General features: G+C 31.4%; 1 long non-coding RNA gene across 1 annotated transcript; it reads right to left on the reverse strand.

Annotated features, from left to right (window-relative positions):
- Positions 1 to 1,489: 1,489 nt before the first annotated feature.
- On the reverse strand, positions 1,490 to 11,577 carry LOC127721842 (uncharacterized). Its single transcript, XR_007991488.1, has 2 exons — positions 10,925 to 11,577; positions 1,490 to 2,126 (listed from the first exon to the last, which is right to left on the reverse strand). It is a non-coding gene; the product is annotated as an uncharacterized LOC127721842 (long non-coding RNA).
- Between the last annotated feature and the right edge of the window lie 1,313 nt (positions 11,578 to 12,890).

Genomic DNA, 12,890 nt, shown 5'->3' on the forward strand with positions numbered 1-12,890 from the left:
TGCAATACAATGACAACAAAAATTTATTCCCATCAATCTAGATAGCCAGCATGTCCTCTTTTTATTCAAAATATTGTCACGCAACAAAATTTCAGTAGTTTTGATACCTCAGGCTGACTCGTATAACAAAATTATTTAAACAAATCAACCAAAACTGACCATATTTGCATTTTATTATGTAAATCTATATAGCCGCATAGTAAATCAGCAATATTTTGTTGTCAGAATGGATTGCATAATACAAATGACAGCAACATTGCAACACAATGACAACAAAAATTTGTCCCCATCAATCTAGATAGCCAGCATGTCCTCTTTTTATTCAAAATATTGTCTCTTAAGAAAATTTCAGTAGTTTTGATACCTCAGGCTGACTTGTTTAACAAAATTATTTTACGGCATCAACCAAAACTGACCATATTTGCACTTTTAATATTATGTATATCTATATACGTAGCCACAAAGTAAAGCAGCTATATTTTATTGTCAGAATGGATTGTATAATACAAATGACAGCAACATTGCAACACAATGACAACAAAAATTATCCCTATCAATTTAGATTGCCAGCATGTCCTCTTTTTATTCAAAATATTGTCTCGCTACAAAATTTCAGTAATTTTAATACCTAAGGCTGACTAGTATAACAAAATTATTTAAACGCATCAACAAAAACTGACCATATTTGCACATTATTATGTATATCTATATAGCCACATAGTAAATCAGCAATATTTTGATGTCAGGATGGATTGTATAATACAAATGACAGCAACATTGCAATACAATGACAACAACAATTTGTTCCCATCAATCTAGATAGCCAGCATGTCCTCTTTTTATTCAAAATATTGTCTCGCAACAAAATTTCAGTCGTTTTGATACCTCAGGCTGACTCGTATAACAAAATTATTTAAACGAATCAACCAAAACTGACCATATTTGCACTTTATTATGTAAATCTATATAGCCGCATAGTAAACAACAATATTTTGATGTCAGAATGGATTGCATTATACAAATTAAATGACAGCAACATTGCAACACAATGACAACAAAATTTTGTCCCCATCAATCTACATGTAGATAGCCAGCATGTCCTCTTTTTATTCAAAATATTGTCTCGCATGAAAATTTTAGTAGTTTTGATACCTCAGGCTGACTTGTATAATAAAATTATTTTAAAGCATCAGCCAAAACTGATCATATTAGCACTTTATTATGTCATGTATGTAAATCTATATAGCCGCATAGTAAATCAGCATATAGCCGCAAAGTAAATCAGCAATATTTTGATGTGAGGATGGATTGTATAATACAAATGACAGCAACATTGCAATACAATGACAACAAAAATTTGTCCCCGTCAATCTAGATAGCCAGCATGTCCTCTTTTTATTAAAAATATTGTCTCGCAAGAAAATTTCAGTAGTTTTGATACCTCAGGCTGACTCGTATAACAAAACTATTTTAAAGTATCAAACAAAACTGACCATATTTGCACTTTATTATGTAAATCTATATAGCGGCAGCCGCATAGTAAATCAGCAATATTTTGATGTCAGGATGGATTGTATAATACAAATGACAGCTACATTGCAATACAATGATAACAAAATCTTGTCCGCTTTAATTTAGAGTGCCAGCATTTCATCTCTGTATTCGTTATATAAAACTGTCACTAAAGTCAGTATCAGTATCTGTATTTCCCACTTCCATGACTTCTGAATATGGACGGGTACATCACAGATTCCTTTTGGGCTATTGTGTGATGGGTTGGTCTGCGCATAAATTAGTCGTGCTTGCTGAGGTGTGATGATTTAAACTCAGTAGTTCAGGATGGTTTGTATAATAAAACTATTCCACCTCATCATCCAACAGTGTGACTGACATGACAGATTTCATTTGTACTTTATAATGAAAAGTATGAGAAGTTCTCTTCTAGGAAAAGTATACTGTTAGTATATTATGTCGGTTGGTTGATTTTGTTGGTGGCTAAATATCAAGTGGCAAATATTTCATTCTGTTTCACATAAGTATATTTTTTCGGACGTTCAAGATATCATTTATAATCCGTAAAGACAAATCTAACGAAATTGACGAGATTGTTCATAATTATACAACACCTTATGTAGGCTATCCACCTAAATTTTAAGATCACAACAAAAAATTAAAAAAATTATGTAACAGGAAGCTATCTCTATCCAAAGGATTTTATAAACTCTTTTTTTCATTGGTCAATCAGTGTATAACTGTATATTATCCAGATAAGATTGATCATATCTTAGGGTTGTGTGATGAACAGGGAGGTAATCTCAAAATTTGTTAGAAAAAATTGAGTTATCTTTCTTTTTGAATTAATATTTCTTACCTTCAAAAAAACTATAGTCTGTTTCATAAAATACTATAACTGCCACACATTCAAAATACTTTTATTGATCTGAAAATAATAATAAAAAGTTAAATTAAAGATAACATTAATGATAGCAGTCATAACTAACTATTCATCTTTCATATTACATGTATTGTCAATTGATTAGTGCATTTATTTAAAAAAATAAACAATACATACCATTAAAATATAGGTTTCCCTCTCTATAATCTTTGGAAAATTCTTCTATGTTTAACTCATACAGATCTTCATTTTCACTCATTTCATCATCATAGTATTTGATCTATAAATGGAAATATACAAAATTTATTATAAACAATTCATATTGAAAATCAATTTAACCTAATAACAAATGCATAAAGCGTTAAAGCGTTAAGCAAAAGTAAAAACAGCCTAGTTTAGTGTTAAAATGATCAACAAGTTCAATTTACAAGTAACATAAAAGTTGACACATAGACATGATGAACAAGACATAAACACATATACATATATAGCATTCAACAAACATACCTAAGAATAAGGCATTTGAAATTGAAAGCAGCAAAGCAAATTATAATGAAGTTTTAATTGTCAAATATTAGTACAACTGCATGCAAGTTATCATATGCAAGTGATGTGTGAAAAAAACCCCAACATAAACTGATATTAAAAGCTTTGCTTGTAATTAAGACATTGGTCCATTTGGAGTGTTTAAGAATCTGCGTGTTGTGCATCAATTATTGATTAAATTAATTTTCAAATAATGCCATTCACCATGGTCTCACTGTTTTCTATTTTTGATCTGTATATATATATTCATCAATATTAGAAACGAATAAATTACTTTTTAGATTAAATAAACTCACTTTTATTCAATACAATTTAGGTGAAATTCAACAAATTCAAAAACATAGATATACAGTCAATAATATTGTAGAAGTATGGAGTTTTTCTTAAACCAAGGAAAGACTGGAGGATAATGGAAAATGCTTTCAGGTAATGAACTGCCAAGTCAAACAAAGCAATAACCTTAAATGTGTCATTATTGAAGGACATAATCTTCCCACTGTATTTGGTGTCAGTATTTGACTCATCATCTGTCCATACATGAGTTTTCCAACAAAGCTATCAGGGTCTTGAAATAGGTCCATTTTCTCGCTTCTAATTTTGAGTAATTGTAGCAAATTGTTGGTGAGCGTTTCTATGCTATGTTGTTTTCCTTTAGTACTTAAGTTAAAAAGATGTTTATCACCGCTGTTTACTGCCATTGTTTCCTTATGTATTTGAAGTTGATTTTTTAAGGCCAAAATTTTTTCTTTCTTTGTTTTTAACGGTTCCAGTTGTAATTTTATTTCATTTAAGTTTTGCCAAATTCCTAAAATAGTGATATTGTTCATGACCGTTTCCTTTTTTTTTAACTTCTTGTCCTCATTATCTTTTTTTTCCTTAATTTTGTTGTCAATTATTTTAACTCTTTCCTCGTACAGTTGTTGTCGATTTTCTTTTGCCTCATTCATTATGTTTTTTCTCTCAGATCTTACATTGGCAATAATTTCGTGTTGCTCATTTTCAGATTTTGAACTCAACCAATTTTGGGTTTCATTTTGTCCATACATTATAGAACCTTCAATAGTTTCTGGCATAAAATTTGGACCTGTACGTAATTTGTTGTCCAGGTGAGCAAAAAGCCTCTCAACGCAAATGTTATTTGGTGGACAGGATTTACTGCTTTCACTTAAAATTTCAGACGGTTCAAAATAAATTCCTTCAGGCAAAAAATCTTTAAAAAGAGAATGACATTTAATGCGTAACGAACAAGCAAAGACTTTCAAAGTTTGAATGGTATTCTTGTTAAAAGACGGAGAGCAATCAAAAAGGTAGGTAGATTCTGGTTTCAAAGGTAGCTGTGGTCCGGGTAAAAAGTAAACTTCATTTTTCAAAAAAAGTTCTGGATTTTTCTCACAAATGTCCAAAAGTTCGATAATTCTGTTATATGTAGGTCCAATATTTATTGCCAAAATTTCGTTGTTACCAGCTATAGTCCAATACAGTTCTGTTAAAGTTTGACACAAAATTCCTAAAGCTCTGCAAATGCATAATATTTCGTTGTTTTGAAGTGCGGCTAAAATAAAATTTTGTGTATAATTCAATGTACTTTTAGATGTTTTAAAATATGTTACCAAATATTGAGCCAAATAAAAAGTTCCTCTTGCATTATGAAAAAAAGTGTTGAAACGATTTCCTCTAAAGTTCAATATTGGTACATCAAAAATTCCATGATGCTTTTTCAAATATATCTTGGTGAAAAGAGGGTCACCAGATCCATCCTTAAAAAACAGTTTTGATAAAAATCGTATCAAACAATGGGTGGCAGATTCACGTTTTTCATGTTGAATATTAACTTTAAAATCAGATTCTAGTTTGGAAATTTCTTTTTCGCATACTTCAGAAAATTGTAGTAATGGATGCACTGCACATTTAAACGACTGGACTGTGTTAGTTGGTGATGAAGCTGATATATCTGTTGCCAAAATTTTATTCACTTTATTTTCGGTTGCACTGCGGTCAGTCATGAAATTTTTAACTTTGCCAAAAATGTTAGGAGGATCCAAAGTTTCTGAAAATTGTGTTACTTCTTGAAGCATTTTTTTGGTACATTCAACATATGTTGTAGCTTTCCCATCTTTTACCTCTTTTAATCCTGTAGTAAATGTCTGGTGATTTTCATTGGTAATTTGTACACCATAATAATGTCGGCCTAATTTTGTAGTTGCATCGCGGTGCATTGTAATATTTTCTGCATTATCAATTTCTTCACCTATATGTTGTTTTGCAATCAACCCTAATTCAGCGGTTAAATTGCTTGCAGTTGTCTTGGAGGGTAAATCGCCAATTTCCATATTTAATAAATTAAAAACACATTTAATTAATGGAGCACAATGCTGTAGACCTATTCCACGGCTTCGGAAATTATAGTATATTTGACGGATTTTATCGTTAAATGGTTTCCCTTTACTTTCTAGTCTAGTTTGTATCAAATCATCTTTTACATTGTTATTATTATCATTTCGACATTCCGACTTCAGTATATCTAATTCATCTTCTAAGTTTTTAATAATGCTTTTGGAACGATTGCATTGTGTTGCCTTTTCATGATGTTTTTTTCTATCTAATAAATCATTGACTCTTTGTTTTAACAGTGCTATAGTATTATGTTGTCTCAAAATTGTTGAAGCCTGCCTTTTAATTTTTTGATTAAGCCGTGAAACATTAATTGACCTTAATTTTTCTCTTAATTTCATATTTGACGTCTCATGTACTTTAATGGTATTTCTTAACTTCTTGCAATCTTCTCTCATTTCCTCATCATTGTCATCTACTTTTCTTTTCAAAAGTCTCTTGGGAAATACAAAATCGGCTTGCAAATACTTTTGTAATCTGTCATTGTTTCGGCAGTTCTTCAATTTTCTTACTAGATGAACAACTCGCTTAGCTTTGTTATAAATGCTTCCAACTATTATAGCTTGTGGAGTTACACCACCAAGTTCACACAGAACTTTATGGACCATTTGAGGTTTCCCATTTACGTGTTTAAAAACATCATGTACAACATTGTTTGTAACCATGTTGTTTGACATAATGACAGTTCATCAACTCAAAACAAAAATTTTACCATATAATGCTGAAGTATTAAAAAGTAACAAAAGATTTACCATTTATGAACAATTTAAAGGTATTGAGTTATCTCCCTTATCAGACATATCTGGCTGGTGTTATTACAATTATAAACATTTCAAATTGTCAAAGCAACTTTTTTTTATGTATAACATTTGCAAACCATGACTTTTAAATATTTTAATTTGGGTAAACTTCTTTAATAATGGGCAACTGACTTAAATTTATGATAAATTCTATTCATGAAATTGGTTTGAGTTATATCCCTTTATAAAATATTGAGTTATATCCCTTTATCAAATTATAACAATATAATAATAATAAATGTAACCTGTGAAATGAATGCTTACCTCAGATTTAAATGAATATGTTGAATATCTGCCAAACTTTCCAATTTTTTGTAAACAATTTCTGAAGTAACTCAAACCTACAATAAAGATAAATTGTTCTGAAATATTCACTTTTGCCATTTGATGTGTTCGTTTTGTATTTTGATTTACTAGATGAACAACTCGCTTAGCTTTGTTATAAATGTTGTGGTGTTGCTCAGTTGTTTTTTTACATGTTGTTATATGTTGATTGTTTATCATAAAAATAAAAATAATCATAATTTGTTGCAGGCATGCTTACCTCAAACTGATGTGAAGATGCTATCAAACTGCAAAAAAGTATGGTTTGATGATGATTTCAAATGTCTGTATACAGTCCTACAATAAACAAAATGTCATTATGGGTGGTTGCCAATCATAATGCATACAAATAATATATTAACTGTGAAGAATGAATAAAATCATGTTCTTTGTAATGGATTATGCACAACTCATGATAATTATCATACTAAATCATGAAGAAAAGGATTATCATTCTCTTACTTATACTTAAAAGTCATCAATTTATCATTTATTGTCATACAGTATGAGTGAAATTCATATCGATAGTTTATTCTGTTTAATCAATTTATTGTACATGTTATAATTTAATTAATTAATTGTTCCTTTGGACTTTACTTGGTATGGTGAGTTTTGTTAAGTTGTTGCAAAGTAGAATAATTTGATTATTAGGTCCACAGTCAGACAATAACTGGTGAGTGATATAATACTCATTAAATGTGTAAAAAGGTTGTGATGTTTGGGTTTATTGCTCATGCACTGAAGTAACTGCTAAGTGTTGTGTTTTTGAATAGCTTTATTTGGAAAAAAAGTATTTGAAGATGTGAAGATGTATGCAATATGGTAGATAACAAGAATATTTTGGTGCAGTGTAAACATGAATTTATAATGAGTGTCAATTAATATAGTTGAAACATACAATTAGAAAGCAAGTGTAGTTTGGCACAGTCTGATCCAGTGGGGTGTAGATGGGTGATGTAGGCCCAAGTCCCTTGTTATTTTTAATACAATACATGTATGTATCTCACCTTTCTTGAAATGTTAACAAACACTCTAAGGTACCAACACTAGATTTTGAATTCTTCATTACTGATATAATTATTCATAATAAAATTTTAGTACACCTTATCATACACCATATTCATAACTCATAACTCAACATCATTGATCACAAATTATTACCTCACATCCAAGAATCATTTAATTTAGAGCTTACTTAAACAAAAATCCATTGAAAAAAATACATTTTGCTTTTAGAAAATATGCATGTTCACAGAAATGTTGTTGTCTGTTATTAAAATCATTCATGAAAGAAGCCACAAATTTGACTGTTTGCATAAGAATTAGCACCTGTGTGACGAATCGAAGAACTTGCTGTGGTTCTTAAATTTTGAGAAATTTTGTGGGGTACCATATGGAACTCTTTCCTTAAGCAAATGCTAAACCTTATAATTATATAATCTTATATATGGTACAAAATGGTCATGATACAAAATTACTATAATTCAATTGAATTATCAAAACAATCACTATCATTTGCAAGTATTTATTCCCCATTCTTCTCAATATCAAATTCATTTCATATCAGTTAAGAATAACCTTCTCTTATTGGATAAAAATGGGCCACATGACTTTATCTATTCTTCAGTCAAAAATTCCATCAGTCTTAAACAGAAAAAATATGGCCCCGAAAACCTATCATTTCATAAAATGCAATAGTGATTCATTAATTAAAAAATTATAGAAAAATTTGTTTTGAATTCATTATCATATACAGAATCATTGCACTTAAATGAAAGGCAGTGACTTATGGTTGTCACTATGAGTGGTCTTTACTATTTCCTATAGAAATCACACAATACCTAGTTTTTTCTTAGAACAATTTGAATTTATGAGAATTTTAAAAGACATGGTTCCTTAGGGGACGCCCATTTGATATTCTGGGGGGGGGGGGGGGGGGGGAGGTGGGGAGGGAGGTGGGTAAGTGGGGGGAGTGTTCCTTGATAATAACAAAAATAAATGGTTTTATCTGTGGTCATTCGAAAATAAATAATCTGACTTACAATGTATTTAAAATAAATAATAAATTGGAAGGTTTTTTAAGCCATTTTATAGGAGTATGAGATGGCAAAAAAAAATATTATTTAAATATACTTGAAATGTCTGAGAATGGGTTTCATTTAACTCACGGTATATTGTCTCAGGAACACTTACCTTACTGTTATTACAGGGTCGTAATTACATTGAGGCATTTTATGAAATTTTAAACCCAAAAGCTTGTATTCATATAAAAAAAAAATTACAGAACCGATCCAAAACAAATGCTCCCCCCCCCCCCCCCCCCCCCCCCAAGAATATCAAATGGTCATCCCCTTAATGAAATAAACATAATAATTATGAGAACTGGTCAATAGCGTGATACATGGAATGTCATTATGACAATGTAATTGACTGCACTTGATAATGACAATGTCTATGCCTCAGTCATATGCTTTCTTAGTCAATTTGATACCACTGTCCTGTGGGTGGTCCATATATCACAATAATGACCAGATTTTCAAAAACTATATGTAAATAATTCTGCTTCTCTTGAATCACTTGATTGTTTAGTTTCAGCAATGCTAAAACCTATGGACTACCAATAGAGGGCCACTGTGTTTCGGCATCACTAAAACTACACGTGGGATCAACTGACTCAAAAGAAGGCGGATTTACCTCATAATCAGAGAGCAACTGACTATCGTATTCATCAAAATGGTGTGAATATGATATCAGTGGACTTCCAAGACTAGGTAAATCTATGCCCGGGGAATCTGATAACCGCTGACTTTCTTCTTCATCACTTTCAAAACGTAAATTTAATGAAGGTACAGTGAGATGGATATCAGATTCCCTGGGTACTTCAATGCCATCAGATACAGAGTTCGAGTCACTATCACTTTCATAATTTTCTGAATCAAATGATATGACTGAAACACCTGTCGCTGAAGGTATATCTGAGCCGTCACACAATGATATATCAATAGAATCTTCTGACCAACTACTCAAATCAAACAGTGAATCAGAAGAATCTACTGAACTACCTCCTGCAATTCTACTGCAAAACTCATGACAAAAGCTACATTCTCTATGAACTGTGCATACACAATTACTTGGATAATGAGTAACATCTGCAATTGTCTCAGTTATATTTTCATCAGGAACAATATTGCAATGTTCCCTACAAATGTATCTAAACATGAGTGCATGACGAGGATTTGCAACTACAAGATGAAAGTCCTGAAAAAATCCTGGTACCCAGTGTTGAGATCTAGCCATAATCTGTAAATGTTATTAACATTTTTTTTATATAAGTACATCAAAGAAGAATTTAAAATATTTTATACATATTAAGAAACTGTATTAAGATAAAAATAATTTTTTTATTGCTTGCGGTGGGTGTCATTGGGGTCTTAGTGTGATGCAGGATTTGCTGATTTTTGTGACCATTACACATGAAAGTAAAATTACTTTAGGCATGAATACTGAATGAAATTACAAAGAAATATGAAAAAAAAGTTGCATATTGTATAAGCGTGAAATAGGAATCAGACAAAGCACAAAGCATTTAGGATCAGACCTGACCCCAATGAGACACCCCCCCCCCCCCCCTTGCATTCATACTGTTTTTATGAGGTTTTTTTAATTGTTATCTCCCCCTTGATAAAAAAAGTTATATACAAAAAAAAATTAACAGAGAAACTTTTATTCCCTCCTAACAGAACAAAAGGGCATTAAATTGCAATGCTTACTGACCCCCCATTAAAACATCAAACAATTGTTAACTTTATCAAGTTGTATAATCATTATAATGTAACCCTCCCCCCCCCCCCCTTTTAAAAACATACACACATACACATAATTGTATTTGTCTTAATAGAGTGATTTGATAATGAAATTTAAAAGTAACAACCATTTCTATAAATTTATTCAAAATGGGTTGATATTCTGTTCTATTTATTCATAAATGAAAACACATCCAATAACAGACTGTAGTTAAAGGGAAGTAATTCCGAGATGGCGGAGTACCAACATTTTTACGTTTAACACAAGAAAAACTGTCGGAAAATATCGGCAAAACAATGCCAGAAGAAAAATTAGCCAACAGCAATCATAGCACTCTTTTTTTCAGTTCAAATGTAGCTTATGTCTATACATCACTTTCAAGTCTATATTTTTGCAATTTTGTTAATTTGCCGCAAAGGACAGTTCCCGTCAAATTTTGATTTTTTTCTTATAAAATGTCATGTTACTGCAGTTTTCATTATTTTTCAGTACAATTTGGATTAGGAATTTCCCTTTTTACCATCAATACCTTATTATGATATGTCTTTCTTCACTTGCAAATTATTTTCCAACTTTGCTACACGAATTTCACGAGATATTTGGCTCAAATCACAACTTCCGGTATTCTAGAGTTATCTCCCATGTGAATAGTTGGGCAGCCTACCTTATGTGCAATAACACTGTACAATTTTCCTTTGAACATTTTTTGGAAAACAGAATCGTAAATCCAAGGCAAACATAGGTGAATGACGATAAGATATTTATAAAGAGACTGTCAAAAGTGGGGAACGAAGCAACTTTAAAAATGATGTTGATAACCCGTGATATAAAAATACTGTTCCGATGCGTGGATAACCTTTCTATCCGCCTTCTAGTTTAAATAAAATCCTTTCTTTTATGATAACTGCATGTGATCACAAGTGTGTAATTTTAAAGCCATTGTTTAATGTAAATAAGAATATGAAAAAAAAAGATTTTTTAATATGTGTATATTAAATATATATGACATAGAGTCTAACGAGTAAAGTAATTTGCTTTACTGGGAAAAAAAGAACAATAGGATTATTATTATTGTTTATGTTTACAATCCGAAAAATTAAAATAAAATGAACTTCGGTTTCAACCAATGAAATGTCGTACACCATTCATTCACACCATTCCCGATCGCACGTTACACAATCACACCATTCCTCATACACCATTACACCATTCCCCTTACACCATACACCATAGCACCATACACCTTCTACCATTGCACCATATGCCATACACCATTACACCATACACGTTATTTTGGGAAGTTTACACCATCCAAGGGCTGTATAGGAATTCAAAGCGGTCAGCTACAAAATAAAAACTGTTTATAAGACTTAGAACTTCTACAAAAAACTTATCATAGATACCAGGATTGAAATTTTGTATTTGCGCCAGACGCGCGTTTCGTCTACAAAAGACTCATCAGTGACACTCTAGTCAAAACAAAGTTTAAAAGCCCAAATTAAGTACGAAGTTGAAGAGCATTGAGGACCAAAAGTTCCTAAAAGCTTTGCCAAATTCTGCGTAGGTAATCTATTCCTGAGGTAGAAAAGCCTTAGTTGTGTCGTCATTAATACTGAAATCAATTGCCAGCAGTGTTTTAGATCTTGGACAGTTATTTCTAGCTTACAGTCGAGTTCAGAAAAACGGTATATAAAGTGTTCTGTCAGAGTAGACATTACCGCCAAGTCAGTTTCACAGCACATAAGTCTACAGTGAAGACTATGGAACGCCGACACTGTCTTATTATGACATTTCTCATTATATGATGTTCATTTGCCATTAAATGATGTCATTTTACCCTTATATGATGTGCAAATGACATTATATGATGTGCACTTATCCTTATATGATGTACTCTTGTCATTATGTGATGTGAACTTGTCCTTATATGATGTACACTTGTCATTATATGATGTGAAGTTGTCCTTATATGCTGTCCAAACACATTTATATGAGGTGCAAACATCTTTATATCATGTTCACAATTCATTAAATGATGTGCTTTTTCCATTATGTTATGTGATTGAGTCCTTATATTATGTGATGCTTTCCTTATACGATGAAGAAACGGCATTATGTGATGTGCAATCACACGATATGCAATCACCTTTATATGATGACAATTTGACATTATCTGATGTGCAAATTATATTACATGATGTGCAAATTATATTATATGATGTGCAAATTATCTTATATGATGTGCAAATGGTCTTATATGATGTGCAAATTATCTTATATCATGTACAGATGTCTTTATATTATGTGCAAACTTCTTTATATGATGTGAACTTATCCTTATGTTATGTGCTAACATCGTTATATGGTGTGGTTCGGTTTACATCTTTATATGATGTCAGAACATCATTATCATGATGTCGAAACATCATTATGATGATGTGCATTCATCGTCCTGATGGTCAATGAACATGATTACGATTAAAGCGATTACTCACTACGTCAGAACTGATTCCGATCTGCTTCTGTGGAGTAACAATTAATCAGGCTCAAATTTTTAGCTGTCGTTTGGAAAATGGTTGAGATTTAAAAAGAGATAAACCTTGGCATGTTAGTACCTCGTTTTAAGATGT

This window comes from Mytilus californianus, unplaced genomic scaffold (assembly GCF_021869535.1).
Source record: "Mytilus californianus isolate M0D057914Y unplaced genomic scaffold, xbMytCali1.0.p SCAF_12, whole genome shotgun sequence".
Lineage (NCBI taxonomy): Eukaryota > Metazoa > Mollusca > Bivalvia > Mytilida > Mytilidae > Mytilus > Mytilus californianus.